Consider the following 11,177-nt stretch of genomic DNA (forward strand, 5'->3'; position numbering starts at 1 on the left):
AAGTCAGCAGAAGTAAGAAAATCATAAAAATCAGAGAGGAATTCAATAAAATACAGATTAAAAAAAAAAAGCAATAGAAAATATCAATAAAACCAAGACCTGGTTCTTTGAAAGGGTAAGACTCACCAAGACCCACCAAGAAGAGAGAGAGAACCCAAATAAACAAAATAAGTGACAAAGGAGAAATCTCAATGGCTACTGCAAAAATATTAAAAAAAAAAAAAAAACCAGCATGGAGAATACTGTGAATATGACAACAAATTTGACAAACTAGAAGAAATGGACAACTTTCTAGAGACATACAGCCCACCAAAACTGAATCAAGAAGAAATAGTTCATTTAAACAGATTGATCACTAGAAATGAAATAGAATATGTAATAAAAACACTCCCTATAAACAAAAGTCTAGGAGCAGATGTCTTCACAAGCGAATTCTATGAAATACAAAAATTCTCAAGAAAATTTTAGACAACAGAATTCAAGAACATATAAAAAAGATCATACACTATGATCAAGTAAGATTCATCCCAAGTTGATGAGGATGGTTTAATGTATACAAATTAATCAACATCATACACCACATTAACAAATGAAAGGTCAAAAACCACATGATCATCTCAATAGATACAGAAAAAGCATTTGTCAAAATCCAACACTGATTCATGATAAAAACTTGTAACAAAGTGAGTCTAGAGGGAAAATATCTTACCATAATGAAAACTATTTATGACAAACCCACAGCTAATATAATGCTCAGTGGAGAAAAGCTGAAGGACTTCCAGCAAAAATCTGGAAGACAAGGCCATCCACTCTCAATACTTTTATTCAACATAGTATTGGAAGTCCTAGCCATAGCAATCAGATGAACAAAAGAAATAAAATGTATCCAAACTGGAAGAGAGGAGGTTAAATTGTCACTATATGCAGAGGACAAGATGCTATATATGGAGAACCTTAAAAACGCCACACAAAAACTATTCAAACTGATCAACAAATTCAGCAAAGTAGCTTAATTTTCAGAAATCAGTTGCATTTCTGTATACTAACAATTATATATTAGAAAGAGAATAGAAAAAAAAAACAATACTTTTTAAAATAGCAACCAAAGAAATAAATACATAGAAATAAAACTTACCAAGGAGGTGAAAGATGTATGTCAAGAACCATAAAACACTAATCAAGGAAATTAAAGAGCATTCAAAGAAATGGAAAGATATCCCACATTCCTGATTTGGCAAAATCAATGCCATTAGAGTGGTCATACTACCTAAAGCAATTTACAAATTTAAATTACCCTATCAAATTACCCATGACATTTTTCACAGAACTAGAATAAAAAATAAAAAAAAATTGTATGGAACCACAAAAACTCAGAATTGCCAAAGCAATCCTGAGAAATAAAAACAAGCAGGAGGCAGAACTCACCCAGACTTCAGACAACATTACAAAGCTACAGTAATCAAGACAGTGTTGTACTGGTACAAAAGCAGACATATGGACAAATGGAGCAGAATAGAGAGCCCAGAAATAAACCCAGGTACCTAAGGTCAATTTATCTTTGAAAAAGGGAGCAAGAATATAAAATAGGAAAAAGTCTCTTCAGCAAGTAGTGCTGGGAAAACTGGACAGCTGTGTGTAAATTAATTAAACTAGAAACACCCTCACACCATGTACAAAAGTTAACTCAAAATTACTTAAATACTTAAACATAGAACAAGACGCTATAATACTCCTAGAAGAGAACACAGGCAAAACATTCTCTGACATCAACCATACAAAGGTCAGTCTCCCAAGTCAATAGAAATAACAATTAAAATAAACCAGGAGTTCCCTTTATGACATGGTGGAAACGAATCTGACTAGTGTCCATGAGGACGTAGGTTCAGTCCCTGACCTCACTCAGTGGGTCGGGGAGCTGGTTGCCATGGACTCTGGTGTAGGCCACAGACGTGGCTTGGATCTTGCATTGCTGTGGCTGTGGCATAAGCTGGCAGCTACAGCTCCAATTTGACCCCTAGCCCAGAAACTTCCATATGCCATGGGTGTGGCACTAAAAAGACAAAAAACATGTATTTGATAAATGTTTATAAAGGTATGTTAAATTGACATTGCTTTTTTGTTGACTTAAATCTGAATATTATCTAAATAAAAGAAAGATATGAAAAATATTAAATCATTATAGTTTCAATTTTTATCATTTTATTCTAGAATTATTTGTCTTTATCTTTTTATCTGTATGGATGCTTGTAAGGTATATGAAAAAAAAAAAGATTCTAAGCCTAGGAGATACTGTACATTATTGACAATTGAATAGATTGAAGTCATTATCATTTACACATAATTGAATTTCATAAACAAGACAAAAACATATTTTGTTTTCAAATTTGATATTTTAATTAGAAAGTGAACAGATAGTCAGTTATAAAAGCAAAATTAGAGGATTCTAGGATTATGATGGAGATATAGGGACAATTGAAAAATGTCCAAAATTCTGAGAAACAACATTTTGTGGAAATAATTTCAGCGTGAGCTTTGTTGTCCAGTTACTGAGATCAAATTTGGAAGGCCTCTGTAATTTCAGACATTGATCTCCTGGGGTAGGATTTCAGTAGAAGCTGGAAAATCCATATCTTCCATAGAAGAATGGATGGCAATGGTAGCCATATCCAAAGTTTCCATAACCAGAGCCATATCCATAGCCTCCATGTCCACAGCCACAGCCCAGTCTGCGGAAACCACCATATCCAAAGCCATTACCAAAGCTCAGGCTAATAAAGCTACCATAGCCAAAGCCCAGGCCTCTGTAACAGTTGCTGTAATGGCTCCTGGTAGTCAGGCTGGGTGGTGAGTTTGGTTTTTGCTGTTCAAGACAAGATCTCGAGTGTGATTGTCAGTGTGTAAAGGAATGCTTATATACCCTGGTCAGAGTATGTGATAAATCACATGCATACCCTTCTTTTATGTCATTATTTTATTACATATACTTTACACGACTCATTAATTCATTGTCCCTTGACAAAGGGAGAAGGCCTCACGGTCATTAAAATATTTGAGATCACTTTGTTGCCTAATTAGAGTGTTCCTTATGATTTATTGCATTGCTTTATCAAATCATCACTTTTCACACTTTAAATATACACCATTATATTTGTCAATTATACCTCAAGACAACTGGTTGAAAAAGTTAGTGCATCATTTTACAAAAAGGGATTCTGTATCTTCAAAGTCTAGACATAGCAGACATCAAATAGAATTCATAGCTAGGTGTAGCAATCATATTTGATAATGTGTTTTTTAATTAAACATTTCTTCATCTCTGTTTTTTATACTTCATTTACAAATTAAATCAAAGAAATTTGTCAAATTCAAAGATCTATAATTTGTCACACCATTTTAAAGCATTGCATTGCTCTATCCAAAAAACTGAATTATCTCTTTCAGAAATAAGAAAACGAAAACATTTGAGAGCCAGGAAGAATCAGTTTGAATATTATGAACACTAGTAAGGAACTCTAGAAAAAAAATTCTATTTTTCTTTGATTGTAGAGCATTGACCAACATAACAGACGTAATTTTTTATTTTCATGCTACTTGAAAAATAAAAAATTTCCTTGTTTACAATTGATGAGCAAATATTAATATATGAATATTAAGTAAGATCATAGTTACTCTTCATTCTCTGTTTTGTACACTTCCATGGGCTTTGACCAGCATGAAAGAAATTGTTCAGAAACTTCTGGCAAATCACAGTCATCAAAAATTTATTTCAGGAGTTCCCGTCGTGGCACAGTGGTTAACGAATCCAACTAGGAACCATGACGTTGAGGGTTCGATCCCTGCCCTTGCTCAGTGGGTTAAGGATCCGGTGTTGCGGTGAGCTGTGGTATAGGTCGCAGATACAGCTCGGATCCCGTGTTGTTGTGGCTCTGGTGTAGGCTGGCAGCTACAGCTCCGATTAGACCCCTAGCCTGGGAACCTCCTTATGCCCAAGAAATGGCAAAAAGCCAAAAAAAAAAAAAAAAAAAAAAAAAAGATTTATTTCAGAAGTAGCTGTATTTTAAAACTATATTAAAATTATATTTTTGAATCCTGATCATCTTCTTTAGCATAACATTTATCCAAGGTGCTTCCAAAGTAGAGATTACATCTTCCTCCCCATATTTACAATCACCATCTCCTCCCATTTCTTCACCCATATATCTAACATATTATATGAGTTTTTTTTTATTAATAGACTTGGTTTTTAGAATAGTTCTAATTTCATAGAAAAACGGAGCAGGAAGTGTAGAGTTCATATAATCACCACCCCCCCCCCCGCAGACATGCACACATGTACATATTTTCCCTATTATTAAACATCTTGAATTAATATGGTATATTAGGTATAATTAATGAACCAATATTGATATATAACTAATTACACTATATAGTTTAGATTAGTGTTCACTCTGTGTTGTACTAATCTATGGATTTTGACAAATGTGTGTCTTTAATCTCTATTATAGTATAATACAGAATAGTTTCACTGCCCTAAAAACTCTCTATGCTTCACCTAGTCTTACCTCGTTTTCCCCAGACTCTTGCAAACACTAACTTCTTATTGTCTCCCTGGTTTTTCTTTTCCAGAATACCATAGTTGGAATAATACAGTATTTAACCATTTCACATTGAATTCTTTCATTGAGCAATAAGTTTTTATGATCCCTTCATATGTTTCTGTGACTTGATCATTTCTTTTATCACTGGGTAATATTACATCTCTGATGCACTACAGTTTGTTTATCCATTCACTTATTGCTGTTGATTGCTTCTAAGTTTTGACAATTACAATTAAAATTTCTATAAACATCTGGAGTTCCCATCGTGGCACAGTGGTTAACGAATCCGACTAGGAACCATGAGGTTGCGGGTTCGGTCCCTGCCCTTGCTCAGTGGATTAATGATCCGGCGTTGCCGTGAGCTGTGGTGTAGGTTGCAGATGCAGCTCAGATCCCGCATTGCTGTGGCTCTGGCGTAGGCCGGTGGCTACAGCTCCAATTCAACCCCTAGCCTGGGAACCTCCATATGCCGCGGAGCGGCCCAAGAAATAGCAACAACAACAACGACAAAAGACAAAAAGACAAAAAAAAAAAAATTTCTATAAACATCTGTGTTCAGGTTTTTGTGTGGACATAAGTTTTTAACATATTTGGGTAAATATCAAGGAGAATGATTCCTTGATCTTTTTTATAAGAGCAAAAAACCAAACAACAACAACAAAAAACCCCTGCCAGTCTGTCTTTTGTCAGGAGACATGTTTCTACAATATTTTCTTAGCCTCTTTGCTGAAAACTCCATCTTGTTCTGCTTTACTTTACTCCATATTCCTGCTCGAAAAACAGTCGCAGTGCTGGTAAATGACTTAAGCTTAAGCACAAAGACCTAAAGGCAAAAGTTATTCATATGGTCAGCTGAATGAGGACATGATGTCCTGGTCTAGGCACACGGTTTACACAGCATGATACGTTCTCTTAAGAATAAGAGAAAGAGGAACCTCATGACCCCAACTGGTTTATGAGCAGTCATTAGCAGAATATGAATTAGCAAAGAGAACCAAGGTGCAAACCTAGGCATGCTGTGTTGCTACAGATAGGACAGTGATGATTCTCTAGATGCTATGCATAGATAGCTAATGCCAGTCTTCCTCAAATGCTAATGATTGTTAAATTCCTAAAGGTCAGAGTAAAAGCTTAACCATCTACCAGATATGTGACTTTTAAAATAATAAAAAAACTTTTAAAATAATAAAAAAAAACCCTATATCCTGCACCTACAACCCCCTCCTCACTTGATGTAATCCTAAAGAGCACAATAAAAGCAGTGTGGTTTCTTGAGGTGGGGCTCTTGGTCCTTGAGACCTTGAGTCTCCCATTCCCACCTTTAATTAAGATAAATACCTCTGTGTCTTGTTTAATGTTAACTTTTTCCTTAAGTTTCACAGCACCCATTCTCCAGCCCTAACCTGCTGAGCTGGTCTCGGCAGTCTTCCAAATTTGCTGTAAAATTTTTTATTGCCATCAACAATAAATGAGTTTCTGTTCCTCCACAAACATGCCAGCATTTGCTGTTAGAGTTTTAAAATTCAGCCATTCTAATAGAAATGTCACAATATCTTTTAAAACATCATCCTGTCCTCAGTCTCCCATTAGCCATTAGACTATGGTAGCTAGATAAAATTGTAAAGTATGTAAAATTTCTCTTTGACACTCATCGATTTTCATTCAATCTGTAGTTAATCCCTTTCACTTCTTTTTTATTGTATCTCTACAGTTTTCCCATTGTATTCCTTTTGTCTGTTCTGTTCTTTTTTTTCCCCTCTTCTTCTCAGGAAATACCATATTAATCTCCACTAAGGTATTAAAAGTCTGTTAAGATCTTAGATTTTAGAAGAAAATATAATCTAAGGGCTCTGTCAAGTTCAATAAGATAACATTATCATTGGAAATATCTTCAGAATCTCCAAATTGTAGATATAATGTTAAAAAATAAGGGGTGAAAAAAGACAATTGAGAGCAAAAGTCCCTCAGCCACGCCTAAGAAGTTAGCCACTTATAGCCAAAGCTGACCCTAAACCTTTGTAATTTCTTCTAGTTATGCCCTTAACATTTGGATCTAGTCCTTAAGTTATGAATTTTACATAACATCAAATGCAGTGTTCATGTTCTTTTAGTCTTATAAATAATTTTCAAATGATGCATTTTCCCAGCTGGATTTATTTACCTCTGCCAAAAACTACCATGCAATAAGAACACCGCAAATAAGTGTTGAAAGGATGAATTAATTCTTTGCTTCTGACAGGCATGAGTAACTCGGTGACCACATCTAAACAATAAAGATTTAAAGGAAGAATACGTGCAAATGGCTTTCTGAATTTAGAGGAACACCCATAACCTTCATTTCATTTGCTTTGGTTCTTTTTTAACATAATAATGAACTATATTTTATATAAATTTCAGTGTAAAATTTGATGAATTCTTGCAACCAGACATACACTACCCATACCAAGTATGTCCTAATGCCTAAAGTGACTCTATCACTCCTTTTTTGTCAATATCACTCGCTAGAGATAAGTATTCTTCTAGATTTCGACAACGGCTTTAGTAAATCTTATCGATAATTTTCGGCAATAATTGTGAGGTTTACATCCCCACCAGTAATGTAAGTTTCAGCTGCTCTAAATCTTTGACACGTTATTTTCAGCTTATTTAACATAATCATTCTTGTGGGAAAGTGGTAATATCTGAGTATTGTTTTAACTTAGCTTTTAACTAATGAGTAATAATATTAGGCACCATTATGTATGTTTATTGATCAGGTAGATAAACTTTTTGAAGGGGTGATTCAAGTAATTTGTTCATTTTTACTTGAGTTTGTAATATTTGAGTACTGATTTGTTGAGTACTTGGGTATAAGTATTTTTTCAGATCTATGTTTTAGAAATATTATCTCTGGAGTTCCCACTGTGGCCCACTGGGTTTAAGGATCTGGCATTGCCACAGCTGTGGTGTAGGTTGAAGCTGTGGTTCAGATTTAGTCCCTGGCCCAGGAATTTCCATATGCTATGGCTAAGGGAAAAAAAAAATTCTCTCTAGATGATTTATGTACTTTTAAAGTGATGTCTATATATGAACAGAATTTTTAAATTTCTTTTTAAAAAAGAATTCCAGTTTATCAGTTTTTAATTTTATCTTTAATGCTTTTTTGTCTTAAGAAACTCTTGGCTACCTCATGTCATTTCTTAATCCCTTTGCCTGCTCTTTTCAGAATTTATTCCATTTTCATTGTTCATCTTAAGACCGTTGTTAAATTGAATATTTCATTCTCATTAAGTCAATAGGAAGCCATAAAATTGGAAATAAATCAAACAGGTTTAATGATGTCATAGTCTGCCTATTTAATTCTAGATTATCTTCCCTCAGTTGTGAGGCTGATGATTCTGTGATGCATTTACTCTGGACTAGTAACAGCTTTTCCCTGGAAGTAAATGTTGGAGCTCTTCTAAGCTCTTCTTTATTCTGAGACAAATCAATATAATGTACCAATAAAAAATAATAATAATATGATAAAGTTCTATTCTACTAAGAATGCCAAATAGTTTTTCCAAATAGTTATTTTGATTTTTGTTTTTCTTTCTTTCTTCAGGCTCTAACACTATTATCCAGTTAGGGAGTAAAACATTTTCGTTCAAAATTATGTTTTAGTCAAACTAAAGATTATAGGTCTCCAATGGTGTCACCCTAAACACACCTACCTCGATCTACTTACTGTGAAGCTACAGTATTTTTCCTGAATTGACTAAAAGGATAGTATCTGGCTGAGTAAATCCATCTACATATTCAGTAAATAAGTCTAAGGCTTTCAAATGCATTGTAATAACAACAATAATAATGAATAAATAATAATAATAATTTTGTTTTTAGGGCTGAACCCACAGCATATGGAAGTTCCCAGGCTAGGAGTCCAATCAGAGCTGTAGCTGCTATCCTATGCCACATCCACAGCAACGTAGGATCCTGAGCCATATCTGCGGCTACACCACAGTGATTTTTATTTTTTAATTAATTAATTAATTAATTTATTTATTTTTAGGTCATGCTGTGGCATATGGAGGTTCCCAGGCTAGGGGTGGAATCAGAGCTACAGTGGCTGGCCTATGCCACAATCACAGTAACACCAGATCCAAGCCGTGTCTGCGACCTACACCACAGTTTACGGCAATGCCAGATCCTTAACTCACTGAGCAAGGCCAGGAATGGAAACTGCTCCCTCAGTTTCCCTGGCAAATGGCAAAATATTTCAGTGTGCTTATAATATTGAAAAACAAGGTCATGTCACACTGTGGCAGACCATGAGGAAAACATGATTGAGATTCACAAAAAGTTAATTTTTGAGTATATATTTTCAAATACATTTTATTCTATCTCTCTGTTTTCTTATCAATAAAAGCATTAAATAAAATCATTTTTAACAAAATAGTAAAATATTTATCCTCCATGTTATTCTAGATATGAAAATATATAAAGTTACTCTCAGTGCTAGATTTAAATACCAATGTTGTGCAACTAAAAGCACTGAATAAGATCTGGTTTATTGTTTGGAGAAAAAAAATCTTATTTCAACTAAGTGCTGTGGTTTGTGTGTATCTATTTAGCCCTATGGGCGAGCGTAAGATTTCCTATTAATTTAGATATTCATGGAGTAGTTTTTTTTTATTGTTAATTGGGTTCAATAACAAATGTTCACTTTGATATATTTTTTTTTTTTTGTCTTTTTGCCATTTCTTGGGCCACTCCCGTGGCATGTGGAGGTTCCCAGGCTAGGGGTCTAATCGGAGCTATAGCTGCCAGCCTACTCCAGAGCCACAGCAACGCGTGATCTGAGCCACGACTGCGACCTACACCACAGCTCACCACAATGCCGGATCCTTAACCCACTGAGCAAGGGCAGGGATTGGACCCACAACCTCATGGTTCCTAGTCGGATATGTTAGCCACTGCACCACAACGGGAACTCCCCACTTTGATATTTTAAGTTAAATTTCAAAATAGAAGGCATGGACGCTGTTTTAACTTAGAAAAATTTATTGCAGAAGCAATAGAGAAATTCCACAATTATGGAAAACACAAATAAAGAAAATTGACAGAACACTGCAAACCTGCTATAATGGAAAAAATAAAAATCATTATTTTTAAAAAAAGAGACATTAAGAGATCAGAAGTAGACAATTATGAAATAATAAAAGTTCCTAAAATTTAGATTTTTAAATACTTTTGATCTTGGTTTGATCCTGGGTAATCTTGTTTGGTATAGCTATTTTAGCCATAAAATCCTTGTATGGCCTCAAATGTTGGGCTGCTAGGATAGAATTCACTAGAAGCTGGAAAATTCATATTTTCCACAGAAGGATGGGCAACAATTGTAGCCATATCCAAAGTTTCCATAACCAGAACCATATCCATAGCTTCCATGGCCACAGCCATAGCCAAGTCTTTGGAAACTGCCATATCCAAAACATTACCAAAGCCCAGGCCATCAAAGCCGCCATAGCCGAAGCCCAACCCCCATAATTGTTGCTATAATGGCTCATGGTATCAGACTGGTGGGGGCTGTGAGCTTGGTTTGCTGTTCAACACAAGATCCTAAGCATGGATGTCAGCTTGAAGAGAAGGATGCTTATACACCCTGGTCAGAACATGTGATAAACTGTGTGTATTGCCTTCCTATGTGTCATTCTGCATATTAGCTATAATGTTATAACTCATTAACCTGCTGTCTCCTGACACAGAGAGAGGCCTTATTTTCATTAACATAGTTCAGCTTACTTAGCTTCCTATTTAGGATGTCCTTGAGCCAGTTGGTTTGATTTTATGGGAAGAAATACCTCACTCTTCAAAATGTGTACATTCCAACATTTAAGTTAAATTGTTGTTATCAGGTGTATTACATCATTTGTACTTGATGACAGTCCTTTTTTAATTAAACATTTCCTCCATTCTGTCATCTACTGAATGAATAGCCCTATCCATACCCGACTAAATTCACAGATATTTATTCAATTTACATATGTTAAATCTATGTTTTTTTAGAAAACACTTATATTTATTGGGGTAAAGACTGAAAAAAGTGCCTCTATTCAGAAGATATGAAAAATTTTGAAATTTAAAGAAAGAAGGCCTATGTTGATTTTTAGCATTTAGATCATAATAAGCTTTAAAATTTTTGACTTTTGCACACAGCTTCAGAATTTTGCAGTTGCAAAACATGGAAAAATTAATTTCAGGAATTGATGGCACAAAATTCCTCTCAAAAGAATAGTATCAGAGTAGCAGTTCAATTTTCAATTCAAATCCTAAAACCTTCCTCTATAATTGGTTCTATTCAAAGCTTACTAAAACTGCAAACTGTGTCTGCATCTGTTTTTGCACAACTCAGTCAATTTCTCCCTTCTTTATCCTTCTTCAATTACCCATATATGATCTCTATTTTCATTCCTTCTTTATCTTCCATTATTCTTCCCTTCCCTCTCATTACCTTCATGAACAAACAGGTAAAATCTTAAAGTTAAAAATATTTCTCCCCAACCCAGTCTTCCTTTGGGTGTTCCAATAAATGTCTTTCTTTTTACCTCTTCTTCATAT

General features: G+C 34.7%; 1 pseudogene; it reads right to left on the reverse strand.

Moving 5' to 3' along the window:
* Positions 1-2,552: 2,552 nt before the first annotated feature.
* Positions 2,553-10,126, reverse strand: LOC146397861 (keratin-associated protein 19-4-like; annotated as a pseudogene).
* Positions 10,127-11,177: the final 1,051 nt, after the last annotated feature.

The sequence above is a fragment of the Sus scrofa genome, chromosome 13, assembly GCF_054392235.1.
Source record: "Sus scrofa isolate SSC_HxYL_T2T_F1_AM1 chromosome 13, Sscrofa_HxYL_maternal_Yorkshire_Landrace_v2.0, whole genome shotgun sequence".
Lineage (NCBI taxonomy): Eukaryota > Metazoa > Chordata > Mammalia > Artiodactyla > Suidae > Sus > Sus scrofa.